This window comes from Argiope bruennichi, chromosome 6, assembly GCF_947563725.1.
Source record: "Argiope bruennichi chromosome 6, qqArgBrue1.1, whole genome shotgun sequence".
Taxonomy (NCBI): domain Eukaryota; kingdom Metazoa; phylum Arthropoda; class Arachnida; order Araneae; family Araneidae; genus Argiope; species Argiope bruennichi.
In genome coordinates, this window is record NC_079156.1 from 129,681,458 (window position 1) to 129,697,121 (window position 15,664).

The 15,664-nt window shown below is 31.3% G+C and overlaps 1 protein-coding gene across 6 annotated transcripts in view; it reads left to right on the forward strand.

Moving 5' to 3' along the window:
* LOC129971567 (homeobox protein prospero-like) overlaps positions 1-15,664 on the forward strand; it is a 391,670-nt gene that overhangs the window by 299,189 nt on the left and 76,817 nt on the right. Inside the window, exon 1 of one of the 6 annotated variants that reach the window (XM_056085454.1) lies at positions 14,525-14,646. The exons of the other annotated variants lie outside the window; for them this stretch is intronic. The gene's annotated coding sequence lies outside the window, so the exon portion shown is untranslated. Of the gene's footprint in view, positions 1-14,524; positions 14,647-15,664 lie in introns of those variants that run through there. 6 annotated transcript variants of the gene reach the window in all.

Consider the following 15,664-nt stretch of genomic DNA (forward strand, 5'->3'; position numbering starts at 1 on the left):
ACCCGTAGAATTTATGCTTTAAATTAAAGTGGAAAGAATTAATCTTCAATTAATATAATAATATTTTTTACTGAAACAAAGCATTTTTTTTATAATCTGATTACTGAAAATAGAGTCACTCAGCGTTTAAACTTTATGGGCACTAAAGAATATCTTTAATTTATTTAATATCTCAAGAATTTGTCAACAAAATTTTCTTAGATTCTTCATGAACAGATCGATTAATTAACAATGTTTTATTTTAAATGCATCAAACACTAAGAAAATAAAACGAATCGTTTAAAATAAACGGTTGAAAACAGGTTTTAAAAAAACTATTTAAAAAACGATGTACTTAAAACTATAAGCATATACAAAAAATATATAACTAACATAAATACATTTTAATTATTTATGCATACAACGAAAGCATACAACGAACCTAAAAATAATTTAAATCCAGTCTGCATCCGTTGAAAATATTTGTCAACACAATGCGCATGCGTGAATTTTCAACGCCAGTTACGTAACGCAAATACGTGATTTTTTTCTACGCCAGTTGGGGTAACGCTATGCGGATTAGAAATTTTTAATTTCCTTTATTCTGTTTTATTTTAATTCAAAAGTACTTCAGAATGAATCTGAAAGATCGATTCATTATCAATGTTTAATTTTAAATGCATCAAACATTAAGAAAATAAACAGAATCGTTTGAAATAATCCCCCGAAAAATGTTAACCCTAGCCTCATTACTGTTGGGAGAAAAAAAAAAAAAAAAAAATGAAGCCTTACTCATTTGGGGAAAATGGAAGATTTTTTTGGCGGAAAAGTTGGCGGTGGGGAAAATGGAAGATTTTTTAGTTAGTTTTAGTTTTAATTAATAATTAAAGTTAGTTTTTAATTAATAATTAAAATTCTAATTGAAAAAAGGAACCCCAGGTGCACATTCCCGACCTCCAAGGTATACATGTACCAAATTTGGTAGCTGTCGGTCAAACGGTCTGGCCTGTAGAGCGCCAACACACACACACACACACACACACACACACACACACACACACACACACGCGCGCGCGCGCGCGCGCGCGCACATTGAGCTTTATTATAAGTATAGATTGATATGTATCAAATTTTTAATCAAATTCTTCTTTATCTGTCGATCTGTACTTTCACTAACATATAAACGCGATAATTAAAAAGCGCCAAGACTTAAATTAATGAAATTTGGCATGTGATTTTTACGATTATGGCCTTGTGTCAACTTACAATTTCAATCGTTCGGAAAAGAGGCATTCGAAATCTTCATTCTGTTTAGTGTTCTGGTCCTTTTGCATTAATCACATCCCAACGATTAATTGTCAAAGATTCTACTCTTTGTACGGTACTTCATACAGTAAATAATACAGGCTCGTTTATTAGTAAATATGCTAGAAATTTTGCTAACATAATTCCCGGTTTATTCATGCATTTAAAGATTTGTCTTAAGAAACAATTACTAACGTTATTTTAAAGAGGAATAATATATGGTTATTTTTAGATTCGATGCAGCTGATTGCACTCGTTATTTAAGCTTCTATGCTAAACTTTTTTTTTTTTTCATAATTTGAATTAATGAAGCAAAATACAATAAGTGATATGTGTAAAACAAATATTTGGTTTTTATTCACTTTAAGATATCCAAAAGAATATAATTTTATACTAAGCTTCATTGGTTTTAAATTTAATTAAATTAATGTTTTGTTTTGAAGTAAAACGAAATCTGTTTTGAGCTGAATATTGTGATTTTGAACCATGATACGACGAAAAGGACTGCACTTGTCTAAAATTTGAAATTTCCAGAACAGTTCGGAAAATACATTTTTCAATAAGATGCCTGACTTTCCTCTTCTTTTTTACACTTCCCCCCCTTCGAAGTTGTCAACTTGCTTTCATTTGTGAGAGATAGGGCGAATTTGTCCATGACGCAGTCGGAGCAAGCATGTGTTCTAATCTCTTGTTTGTTTGCTTGTTGGAACGCTTATCGTCCCTCCGCTTGCGTCATCGCTTGCGCCAGACAGTATGGTGCCTTTTGTCTCGGGAGGGGGTGGACGCCTTATCGGGAGGTTACGCTGCAGTTTTTCAAAGCGAAGTGAAATCTGCAAACTCAAAGAAAACTTCTCTAATCCATGAATCTTCACCCAAATGGTGCGATTTTCTTTCTGGAACCCATTTTGACTTTCTAATCAAATTTGAAACCATATTCCCCTGATGATATAGGATAATAGATTCTTGATGCCAGAACTTCTTAACCGTTTCTTCATCTCTACTTTGACATTGCGTATAAGAAATTTCCATGTTAATACTACATCATTAGAATTTCACATCATCATTGCTGCTGAATTATTTATCTTTTAATTAGCCTTATTTTTTAACACCATAAAAAAAATTCAGGCCCCAGGTAGCACAGAATGCGAATACAATATTGCGAATATTGTTTATCGTACAATATTGTACAATATACGAGTGTTACTGAGGGCAATTTCGGGCGCCCAGATATTTGTTTCTTAAAATTGAGTTAAGTCTATCTTGCGTTCTTGGCTCGTTTTCAAAGGAAGTAGGAATTCAAAGACGAGGACATTTATGAACTGCGACAGGGGACATCCTAATACTGTTCATTTTTTTAAGATCCTGGGATTGTACTTCGTTTAGGGGTAATACGCAGAAAGATAAGATGTTAATTCCGAGAATAATCGGAATTCAGCCTGCTGCTAAAGTAAACATCTTCTTTTAGGTTTCCTCTTACTCCCATTTCATAAAATAAATGCCTCCTGACGCATGCGCAAAAGGGCGACAGGTTTCCGAATCCGAGAATGAACAGTACTGTTCGTTCCAGTATCCTTAGAAGACCACTTTTCGACAATTCTATCTCACTAAGGGGAGAGACACTTAAGGATGTGAGCATTTCCGGAATTTACTTTATTGGTAATGGTAAACTTTCGTCGTTCCTCTCACCCCCATTTTGTTGAATTAAACCCTTCCTAGTGCACGCGAGGAGGGTTTAAGAATCCATTCGCAAACAGTACGTTCTTTTTACTTCACTATCCAATACTTATAGCCGATGATAGGCGTGAGGTGACTTTGCGATATTAAAATAAATGGTGAGAGGTATTTTATTCCGAAAAAACCACAAGACGATGTATCAAATTATTATTTGATTAATTTATTTTTTTCAATAAAATGATCGCTAAGAAAATGATCACCAAGAGTTGAGCAATCCAGTTCACTTCTCATGCCTCTGAAGTGTTTCAATGTTAATGGGTGTTTTTCTTTTTAAAGAAAAACATTAAGATTTCATCTTTACCTATTTAAAGGTTTAACTTTTGTTTGTGTTTCCTTATGAGATCTCATACGTGGATTTTAAAATATCGCTTGCATTCATTTTTTTTTATCTAATAGAGTATACAAAATTAATTCATAAAAATGCATACTGGAAATTACACCCTGTTAAATATTAAAATACAGTTTTATGAAGAAAAGTTTTTGACCCCCCCCCCCCCTTTTTTTACTTCCTCGTATACGAAGCATAGATAAAGTATTGTGCTGACGAAAAAAATTCGAACTCGAGATTTCGACGAATCTCCGTGTTTTCTTCCCCGAGTTTGCAAACTACTTTTTAGACATTTTGTTTATCTGTCTGTGACATTGATAATTCAAAAAGGCTTTGAACTAGACGGATGGAATTTAGCATAATCTTTTCACAAAATTTGTTGATCTCTATCAAATTTTGAGAAAAATCCGGTCAGAGGAAGTCTGTCTGCCCGGTTGTTCGAATATAATTTAACATGATAACTACAAGAGAGATAAAATTAGGTACACAAACTTAACATTTGTATTGTAGAGACCCATCAAATTTCAAGCCAAATCTAAAAAGCGATTGAATGTCTGTTCGCCTGTACTTTCAGAAACACATAAACGCGATAACTCAAAAACGAAATGGAACAAATATATGAAATTTGTTCTGTGATTTTGTGACTACAGTTACAGTTCTGTATCAAATTTTGGTTCCAATCGGTTGGAAAAAAACTCTCCACGGATACCACGGATTAATCGCCATAATACTCGCCAAGAATAACACGATAGATTCAGTACAAATGCTAAATTCAAGCCAAAGATTAATATTTCATTACTATTATACGGCAATACCATGCAAAGTGTTGTTTACTTTACCCGAGGTCCGCAATTTTTTTGATGAAGTGGGGGATGGGGGGGATTAACAGTTTTATTAGAGAATATGCGAGAAAATTTTGAGAAGACCCATCCCACTGGTTTATTTATGCTTCATAGACGATGACCAAATGATGATTTTCTCTCTTCTATGTTGTACAGAATTGCGAATTGAGAAAGTTCAAAGAAATTTTATTTAGTGTACTGATGCTGATGATGTCGTGTCCGCGTTACCACGGAAAGGGGTGCAGTGCTTCTGAGGGTAAAGACCCTTGAGCACCCGAGGGCAGAAGTCTGACTTCTAGCTCATATGATGATGAAATTCCCACATTCGCTTGCACAACCCCTTTTTACAGGGGGTAAAAAATAAACACACACCTCACAGATAGAACACAGATGAAGAACAACTATGCCCGAACCGGAATTCGAACCCGGGACGCCCAGATCACGGGGAAGATGCGCTACCCCTATGCAAGGACGCCGGCATTTAGTGTACTATTCAAATGAATAGATTCATTTTAAAGTGTTGAGATTTATGTATAATCCAGTTGCCATTTGATAACACAAGCTCAATCCTCCAAAAATATGAATATAAGAGCATTAAAACGAAATGTATTTTTTCATGTATTGACCTGTAATTTCTTAGAAGAAAAATAGGCGGAACATCATTAACTTCAATCCTTCTGGTGCAACACATTTTTCTCTCCTTTGCTCTTGTTTCAGTTTTGGCGGGGAAAAAGATAAATAAAAACCTACATCGAAATTTACTGAAGCTTAAGACGAGGAAAATTCCTCAACTAGAGAAGTTACCTAAGGATTAATACAAGTCCAGCAAAAAAAAAAATCTGTGGCGCTAATTACCTCAGCAATTAGCTTCTCACTTTTTCCACCGACGATATCTTTTTCCAAAAAGAAGCCATCAAAAAATTTCCAGTTTTTGGAGAATTTCCTTTGCAGCCACAAAACATCTGTGTGAATCTTTTCCGCCATTCTGATCAATTGGGAAGGGGGGGGGGGTAGGATTTGTTCTAACCTTTTCCAACCCTCTCTATTCTTTGGCTTCGGCCTATCAAAAAACGAGGTTAATTGTCCATTAACATTCTGTAAGGGAAGGCGGAGACCGACCAAACTTATCCTTTGTGCAAAAACTAGAAGGACAATTTGAGCTTCGATTTTTGATTTGTTCGGATGTTCTAAAAGGAGCGTTCATGCCGGAAGACCACCTCCTGCCCCCCCCCTTTTTTTTAATGCCTCCGACTTTTCTGTGAAAGTTTCAGTTCGTGGCAAGTCCCGAATTGAGCGGGAACTTATTTTTATCGAGGCATGTTTTGCTTTTTTTTCTTCTCCTTTCTTTGTGTGAAAAACCAACAGACCGTGTTGTGATACATTCGACGGCAGCTGGTTTTCGTATTTATTTTCATAACTTCTTTCACATTTAAGAATTTTTTTTATCTTGTTGTTGTACACGGAACTTCATTAGATTTAATTCGAATCTGAATAGTTTTCCGAATTAAATGAAGAAATCTGTAAAATCATTTGAGAAAATAGATTTTAGATATAGGTGGAAGACTGCGTTAGGGATGATTTTTTGGAAAAATGCCGTAAATTTGTAGTATTTTTTATTAAAATCGATTTAAAAAAATAGTCAAAAACATACCAGAAAAATGTCAAATTAAAAAAAAAAAAAGAAAAAATGTTTTTGCCTAAAAAGAGGTATAAAGCAAAAATCTTCTAGTTTAAAAGTTTAAAAGTTCTAGTTTAAAGATTATCAAAAACTTGCTGATAGCTTAATGAATATATGACCTAATTCCTGAACTAAAAAAAGAAACCCTTTTTCTATCCAGTCTTTAATTGGGATTCGACTGATAAATAACATGAAATTTTCCTCTTTTTTTCCCCGCATCATGAAACATTAAAATAATTGTAGAATGTTTCTAAATGGACAGATTATTCATTCTCTAGTTCAAGAAATACAGTATATATCGAAAAATTTATATTCCAAATTAGAACTTGAAATAGGCATTGAAATTTAATTTGCGATATTTTTTGTAAAAAAGTTCTACCAACTTTTAGAATCTGAAAAAAATTAATTTAAAGAGGTTAAATGATATTAAAACAAGTATCATGCAAAAAAAAAAAAAAAAAAAAAAAACGATATTTTGGCTAAAAAATTTTTTTTAAAAAGAGCCACCTATCTTAAGTTGCGGCGAAGTAATAATTTTCTGTCTTAACGAGGAAAGGGCAAATGTATAAAGTCATTTGACTTCAAAATAGATTTTAAATTGCAACAGTAGTCAAAAAACAAGGGGGTGTTATGATTGTTCTAATATCCAATCTTAACTGGCAATGGGGTGATTGGATGTAATAAAAAGAAAAGTTAATCTCAGCACATAGTTCTGAAATAAAATAAAATTGACTTCACAATGCCAAATTTGAAGAAAGAAAAGGAAATACTTGACCGAAGCGCCCTTTATCTTTTTTATGTCTGAATAGCAGTATAGTATTGGATGATACGTGAATTCATATGTTTAAACGCCAAATTGAAACAAAAATCATTTTATGACGTCAGATATAAAGAGGAAGGGATGCTGTGCTCTTTGGGCCACTAATCAATGCTACACTACTAAGATACATTTTTGCATTTGATAATGCATCTATTTCTAGAACTCCAGATCAAAATAGAAATGATCATTTTGTAAAATTAAATATGAAGGGCATGCTACGCCACTGAATTAAAGTATGGCATTCGATTAGACATATATTTCTACGTCTGGATGCCGATTCAAAACAAAAATTATTTTATATGTGCTATCACATACGACGAGAGGGAGTCTATGATCTTCTAGGAATACTATTCCCTGAACATCACCTGTTTTTGCTACGTCACTAAGTTGCAAAGTTACGCTTAATGCTGTGTAGACTTTTACATTTAAACCTGAAACCAAAACAATTTTGTAACGCCAAGTAAAAAAAATTTCAAAAAAAGTGGGGAGGGGGTATTTCTCCACAACCATCAACTATTTTTTCTATTTTACGGAATTGTATTATGGGTTTTGTAGAAGCGTGGACTTTTACATTCAATACTATTTATACAATTCTCAGACTAAAAATGCTGCACTGATATAAGATTTTCTAACTGTTAGGTACTACCCCAACTCGAAACTGGCAAATAACTTGGGATCGTTTCAGTGTCGAATAATTCTGCCTGCAAGTGTCACTAAGGTCCATTATACATGAATTTTTTCCACGCGCCTTTAATAAGATTTATATAATCCATGAATCTCAAATCGACATTAATATAAGTAGCTGGTGCAATTTCAATGCACATTTGTTATGTATTATTCCGAAACAAATAAAGAAAATAATAATTATTTCTGTGATCGTTGATTACGACATCGTGTTATTCAGATTTGTTTTCATATTTAAAAAAAATAATGAAAGAAAAAAAATTACGAAACAAATAAGAAAGAAAAATAAAATTTGATGGATTTTACTCCTCGTTCGCAGCTGATAAAACGAGGCTAATCTGACAAATACTTGTTTACATTCTCGGTAATCACTCTAACATTAGTTTTGAGCGAAGAACTTAATGCGTAGTTAAGAATTATCTCTGCGCATGCGTGGGATAAAGAAACTAAGATGTCCGAAAATGCCATTTCACCATCAATATAGAAGTAGCAGTTATTATTTTTTTTTTTTTTTTCCTCTCCAGTTATTTGATTTGTTAGGAAAAGAAAAAAGTAAATAATATTTTAGACTAGTATTATTAACTTCCATATTAAGTTCCTATTTTTGTTAAACTAAAAGAGGAAGTTTATATTTACAGAATTTTATTGAAAACAGTCGGTATTAATAACAAACTTACCCGAGTCCAAAGACCGTCCAGGTGACTCATCAGAATCATCTGCTGTTTAAAATCAAGGACATCTTTGCGATTTTTGTTTTTTGTTTATTTTTTCCCCCTGTTTATTAGAATTTTCAATTCTTCGATCATACAGCTGCTCAAGATACTAAAACGTATTTATTTTTTACGATATTTTATGAAAACGTTTTCAATTATATAGCTATTTTTTGTTTTGTTTGTACTGATTGATTTTTAAGATACCGAATTTCATTTTTTTATAACGCCAGAGACTGGTAATAGAGCCATATTTGCTAACCGATGTTGTTTTGGATTATAAAAATATTTAAAATCTAATTTCATCATCAACAAAAATTACTCCTTTTTAAAACTTTGATTAGGTCTGTTACCTGTACATTAAGTGACCTGTCTTTGACAGGTCACTTAATGTGATTGAATGACAATCAGGCCACTCAAAAGATATTTTTGGCTAAACCATTTTGTACCCGAAAAAAAAGAAAGACCAAAATTTAGGTGAATTGATTGATGGTAGTATAATTTTGAAGAGATCTCAATCTAGATCTAAGTTTTTGAACTCTCTGAAACATTTCATGACTTCATACGAATCAAGCCACGGATCAAATGACAACACTTTCATGAATCAAATACCATCACAATAGTGTGGCGTAGAAATTTGGTACATGAGGTACTAATGTATTGCCGTTTAATTATAATTAGAACTAATTGATGATGCCAATCTCATAATAGTACTCGGACAGTATCGAAGAGATCTCAATCTCAGTTCGGACTTTTAAACTCATGATCCCTCTCTGGAAAAAATTAAATTTCGTGACTTCTCATGAATTATATATCCTTAAAGTAGTGTGGCATGGAAATTTGGCACGGGGGAGTGCTGACGTTTTGCCATTTAAATGTGTTTTAAACTAACTGATGATACCAATCTCATAAAAGTATACGGATAGTATCGAAGAGATCTAAATCTCGGTTCGGAATTTTGAACTCATTATCCGTCTCTGGAAAAAACTAAATTCCGTGACTTCTCATGAATCATATATTCTTAAAGTAGCGTGGCATGGAAATTTGGCACGGGGGAGTGCTGACGTTTTGCCATTTAAATGTGTTTTAAACTTACTGATGATACCAGTCTCATAATAGTATTCGGATAGTATCGAAGAGATCTCAATCTCGGTTCGGAATTTTGAACTCATGATCCGTCTCTGGAAAAAACTAAATTTCGTGACTTCTCATGAATCATATATTCTTAAAGTAGTGTGGTGTGGAAATTTGGTATGTGGGGTGCTGGTGTTTTGCCATTTAACTACTATTAGACGATATTAATTGCCATTTAACTACTATTAGACGATATTAATCTCAAAATAGTTTCGATGAATTCTCAGTTTAGGATAGGATTTTTGAACTACATAACCCCTCTCTAAAAGGAACTATATTTCGTCATTTCACACCAATGATATAATGTGATATGTGTTTACAATTCTAACAATGAAACCACTTTTTAATTCATCCTTCGAGCTCGTTGCATTTTTCAGTTATACTCAAAAATAAAGGTAATTAATTTCCTTTTATATATGTCGCCCAAAATTTCATATAGATAAAAATTTTATTGAAAACATGTCCCTGATTTTCATCTCCCCCCCCCCCCCCTCCCTACCTAATCGACCCAGTTGCATAGAATGGCATGTGGAACATACATATGTAATAATTTCTAACCATCTACAATTTAAAAATGATTACCTAGTCATTCAGAATATGGTTTTACTTAAACTTCAGAATCGCGCTTTCTCTTTTTTTTTTTTTCTCTCTTTCTTTTTCCCCACGGTGACACTTTAGCATGTGCTAAATCAAAACGCTGTGTCGGCAGATTCCTTTCTGAAACTATATAAGTTCAAAAGGTTTTCTCACACTCGCTTCTTCCTGATTTCTACCTTCCTAATGGGTACGCTGCGCTGAGCTCCTCATGGCTTCGATAAAGCAATTTTGATAATAAATGAAAATTAGACTACTTCTTTAAGATCGTGAAGAATAAAAATTGTTAAAGAGCTCCATGTCTTCTTCTCCGTTAGTCAAAAAATGTTTTATACATACCTTAGTCATGTTTGGTGAGCATCTGGTTATCCGGAGATATATTTAATTTCAATTAAGTCGTTTTGATAAATCTTCATGTTTATGATTTTTATCAAATTGTCAGATATTAAAACTGCGTGATTTTAATAATCTTGCATATATTTTGTTCTTTATAAATACGAACTTTATTAATGGAGGCCAGTTCCATGACATCATGTCTGATTCATCTCTAAATCCATTTACCGGTATCGTGACTTTTTTATTTGTTCTGTAAATTACAAATATATTAAACAGGTTCCCCCAATAGCTTTCAACAATGGAAGAAAATCATGCTATCAAGTATTTGATGAGATATTAAAAATGAATTGAATTTCATTCACAACAATGGAAATGTTGTTGTGAAATATACTTAAAAATATGTTTAAAAGTTAATAAAATCCTCACTTTTTTTACAGCAACTAAATTGGCCTCATTGAAAATATATTTTTTATTTTAAAAAATCGTGAAAATAATTTTTGTATACTTCGCATGCAAGCAAGAAAAAAACTACCCAGATATTATTCTTAAAAAAAAAAAAAAGTAATTTATGGTTGTAGGTGCTTCAGAATTGTGCGGGGGAAAAAAAAAGAAGAAAACGATGATCGTTTTTAGAGATGTTTATATAAAAATTAAAGGACGGATAACTTTTCGGTTCATTTTCTTAATTTCCCTGGTGCACTGTTCGCGTGTAAAGACATGCAGAAGGTCTCGGGCCGTAATGCGCCATTTCCAGCGAAGGTGATGTCACCGATTAGGAGATAGTCATTTTTATCTTTTCTTTGGGGTTAGAAAAAGGCAAAGAGAACTTTCACTCTGCAGTCACGAGGCACATTTTTCCCGATTAGAAATCGTCTTTGTCTATTTTTATTTGTGGTAAGGGGTTCCAATCCTTTTTTGAACCGTTGGACAGTGGCGTCATGGCCGTTGATAATCAATCAATACGAAACTGATATGCATGCCGTTTGTAAACATTCCGATTAAGTGCATTTTCAGGTAAAGCAGATATATTATGAGTAAGATTTAAATTTCAGCTTTCAAATATAATTGCGCAATATGAGCGCAAAGTGAATAATAATTCTGAATTTTCGAGATTAATTCAAATTTGTAATACTTATTTTTTTTCCCGTCTCTGAAAATTAATATAACAAAAAACTTATGAAATAATTCATTATATTTTTGTCTTGAGATGGAAAATTTTATCAAGGAGACATTTAAATCAATAATAATTTTATTATTTATTCGTTTAATTAAAATATATATTAAATTATAAACTTAATATAATACAAAACTATATACAAAATTAATATACATTATTGAATTTTAAATTATATTATATTTTATTATTTTCATTCCCTTTTTTTTTTTTTTTCCGTTTATTCAGAAATAAATGAAAATAATGCAATATTTTGTAATGCAGTATTGAAAAAGAAAATAACAACAGAGAATTTAATTTGAAACAGTTATTCTGTAGATTTTAATGACATTTAAAAAAAAGATTATTTTATATTTTTGCTCACAAATTATTCAGAAGTTAAAAAAAAAAAAAAAGACATATGATTTTTTAAAAAGATTCCCGCAATCGTATTTTACCAATTCAACTGGGAGTCGCAACCTAAAATTAAAAATAGATTTGTAAGTCTAATTTGAGACTTAAGGAAACGTGATAATATTGTAAGGCTTGATTCGTCTACTTTTATTCTATTTTTTAAAGCTTACTTTCTTTTTATTATAGCAGCGAGAAAGTGCATCACAAAGTATGTTTGTAATATAGTCTCTACGCGCATGTATGTAAAATCTATTACTAAAGCAATGAAAAATAACATGTAACATAATTTTAAGATATTTTTTTTTTCAATTGTTTTTAAAATTTCGTTTTCAAATTACATTTTGATATCTTCTAGAAGACATGCTATGATTTTTCGCAATATATAAAGAAAATTATATGTTTACATATTAGAATTTTGTATGCAAATATACGAATGATTTGCTATTGAATAGTTTTTGAGAATTTTTGATTAGAAAATAATGCAGAAATTAGAAAATAATGCAGAAGGTTGTCACATTTGGCGATGTATCGCCAACTAAAATTACAACTTGATTTCCAAATTATTCATTCTCTGAATTCTTACGAATTGTCTTAATTAATTTAAGTCATTAACCAGTTCAAACCGGTTTGAAACAATCACGAGACTATCAGATTACAGCATGCTTCGATATTTAGAGCAACGATGGGTTTTTTCATCTCAAAATCGGTCGAGCTCCAAAACTTTGTTTGCCAGCTAGAAAAATTGAAAATGAAAGTTTAAAAAATTCCCTCTCTCTCTCTCTCTCTAGAGAGAGAGGGATAGAGACCGATAGAGAAGTCTCGTGATTGTTTCAAACCGGTTTAAACTGGTTAATGACTTAAATTAATTAAGACAAATAATGACTTAAAAATAATAATGTTCTCACATGATAAGTTGAAATTTGCGATCGTAGATTTCTTTTTTTTTTAGGCTTTACCTAATTTATTTTGAGTTTTTTTTTTAATAATTTATGTAGTTAATTTTATTATCTTTTTTAAATTTGTTCCTTCTTATACGGCAATGCATACATTTACATTACAAATTTTTTAATAGTATCGCAACTGTTAGGAATATGCATCCAGTAACTAAAGCTAAAGTTTTATAGTAAAACAAACTGAAAAGTAGTTGTAAAAGTTGATTGTAATTAGAGAAAAAAATATAGAGAAATTAAATTAGTGCTAACTGATGTTTTTTTATTTGAATTTTACAGTGGTAAAAATGTTGTTTTTGTGCTCTGGTGCGTTTCAAAGTTGTTGTGGAAAAATATTAATATTTCGATTAGTTTTTAATTAATTATAAGGCCAATCAAAATCTTAAAATACACTTCTTCAGTCAATACCTGCCATTGAAGAAATGATTACCTGCAAATTCGGCTGTTCTAGGTTCTACAGTTTGGGCTGTAAATTGTTTTAAAGATTTTTTTTTTCATGCATGTCAGATGTAATAATTTTCAAATAATATTCCAGTATCCAGTAAGTTAAAAAAAAAAAGTAGCAAATCCTTATATTGTATTTGTTTATAAACAGCTAATCGTTTCAATATTATAAATCTTATTACTGTTTTTCAAATCTGGCCTTTTTCTTCCTAAAGTATTCTTCCAGGCAGTCAATTATTGCTCAAATATTAAAAGGTTGACCTTGTGCTTCTGTCCTTGATTGAATGAATGAAGTACCCATTTACAACCTAAATAGTCGTTCGATTATTTATACTGATTACTAATACAGTTTTCTATTTTGTATTGTTTACTGTACGTGTTTTATTTTATTTGAGGAATGCGGAATTGTAATTTACTGAAAAGGATTTATTTCCTCATTTTTTTTAAATGTTTTTTTTTTTTTTTTTTTTTTTTTGAAACATTTCATCTTCTCCTCTACTCAGACAAAGTTTATAATTTTTGGAACTTTTTTGGTTTATCAAATGATATTTCTGTCAAAATTATTAGCAGATGACTTTTATTAAAACTTTATTACCAAAATTAAATTCACCGTATATGTTTCATCATTACTGTTATTGAAGGAAGTTATAATTTAATGAAAATCAAACGAAATATGATCTTTTTGGCGAAAAAGAAAGAAAGGGGTTAAAAAAAAAGGTGACAATATTTTCTTACTTTTTTTCTTTTCCCGAAATGCATAGCAATATATTTTTATTGGCTCTAATATAAACATTTCCTACTAATATTTAATATATTTTCTATTCGAGTGTTAAAGCGAGGAAAAGACCCTGCACTTATAATTTATTTTTTTTCATTTAATTTATATTAGTCACATACATCAATTGGAAAAAAAGGTTATTTTTTGTATTAAAAAAAAATGTGATTTTTTTTTTTTTTTCAATATTGATTTTAAATATTAGATTTTCAGGATCGTTCTGCTTCATAGTTTAAAATTACTGATAAAAAATTTTTCAACTTTTTTATAGGATAAAGACTATGACTTAAATTTACTTTGTGTAATAAATTAATTCACTTTTTAAATGAATATGACATATTACAATCAGTCGTGGCCTATTTACAGTCCACAAGTTCCACGCAACTACATGGCAAACAAAAGCAATTGTCGAATATTTCATCATTCGGGTGTAAAGGGTAAGCGAAACTTAAAGATCTTACCTACCTGTGAAGGAAGATGCGGCCTAGGGGGGAGGAGCGATTTCGTCTGCCACGCATGATTGGTCGATGGGATAGAGTCAGAGACTCGATTAAGTACAGCAGGTGTGATAAGACGTTCTCCCTTTTATCTCTCCAATTCCAAATGCGGCGAGGAGGGGGGAAGGGGAGGGAATTCTCCCGTCCCGGGGCTCCATTTCGTCTTCGAGATTGCGATCGTTTGGCAGTTCTTAGCGTGTCTCGCGAGACTATCGTCTGCCAGCAGAAATCTGTCTCGAAAGTGGAGGTGATCTCGTTTGAGGTTGCGGGTGAGTGAGTGATTTATTTATATGTTTTGATTTCTTGTGCGAAAATTTGGACAAATTTATTGATTGTGTGAATTCGTTTACCATGAGTTATGGTATCTTTTTTTATTATTTAACAAAAATGAATTCAAAATCCTCATTGGAGATAGTTTAGTTTTGTTGAGATTTGTTTTTTAATGTCCTTTTCGTGTTTTATTTGTTTGAATACTGTATTATCTGCTCCGCAATATATTTGTTTTAAAAAATTTTTTAATGGTTTTAACATATTAAAATTTTTTAGTTTGATTCTTAATTTTTTTGTTTTATTCATTCATTGAAATATAGAACTTTTTTCTTAGTTGAATATATGTTTTAGATAATAATTTCTAATTATTTAAATCATGCATAAAGGTATTTAGCGAAACTTTTCATAATTGAAATATTATTTAATAATCTAATATATCTTTGTCTAAACGATATAACTAGGATTTGTATGCTAACATAAAATCAAACACATCTACAGTCATAGTTAATATTTTTAGTTTATTTATTATTTATTAATTATTATTATCAAAATTAATATCTCTGTGTTTACTTATTTTCTATATTATTAATTGCTTTTAATTTCAGTATTCTTTTTTTATAAATTGTTTTTGGCTTATTGTGTGTGTGTGTGTGTTTTCTTTTTTTTATTGCATTTTGTAACGTACAAAAAAAAAGTTTATATTACTATGAAATATAGCAGGGGTGGTGAACTATTATGGATCAACGTGCCATTTTTTTCTTAAGAAATGTTCGATGAGGTATAGACGTGCCGTCAAATAATTTTGACCTGTGATTATTGGGAAAATAATAAAATTAAATACTGACAACTCAAAACTCTTTCTTTACTACGAAAAAATACATTTTGCACTGTATAGCAGTAAACGTTTTAATTAATTATGTGTAATTCAAATTAAAGTAACATGAGTGTGACTTCAGTTGTTGCAGATTAGATGACAAGTATCTTATATTAGGATTGTAAAGTGTTTAGCAGAAAGCA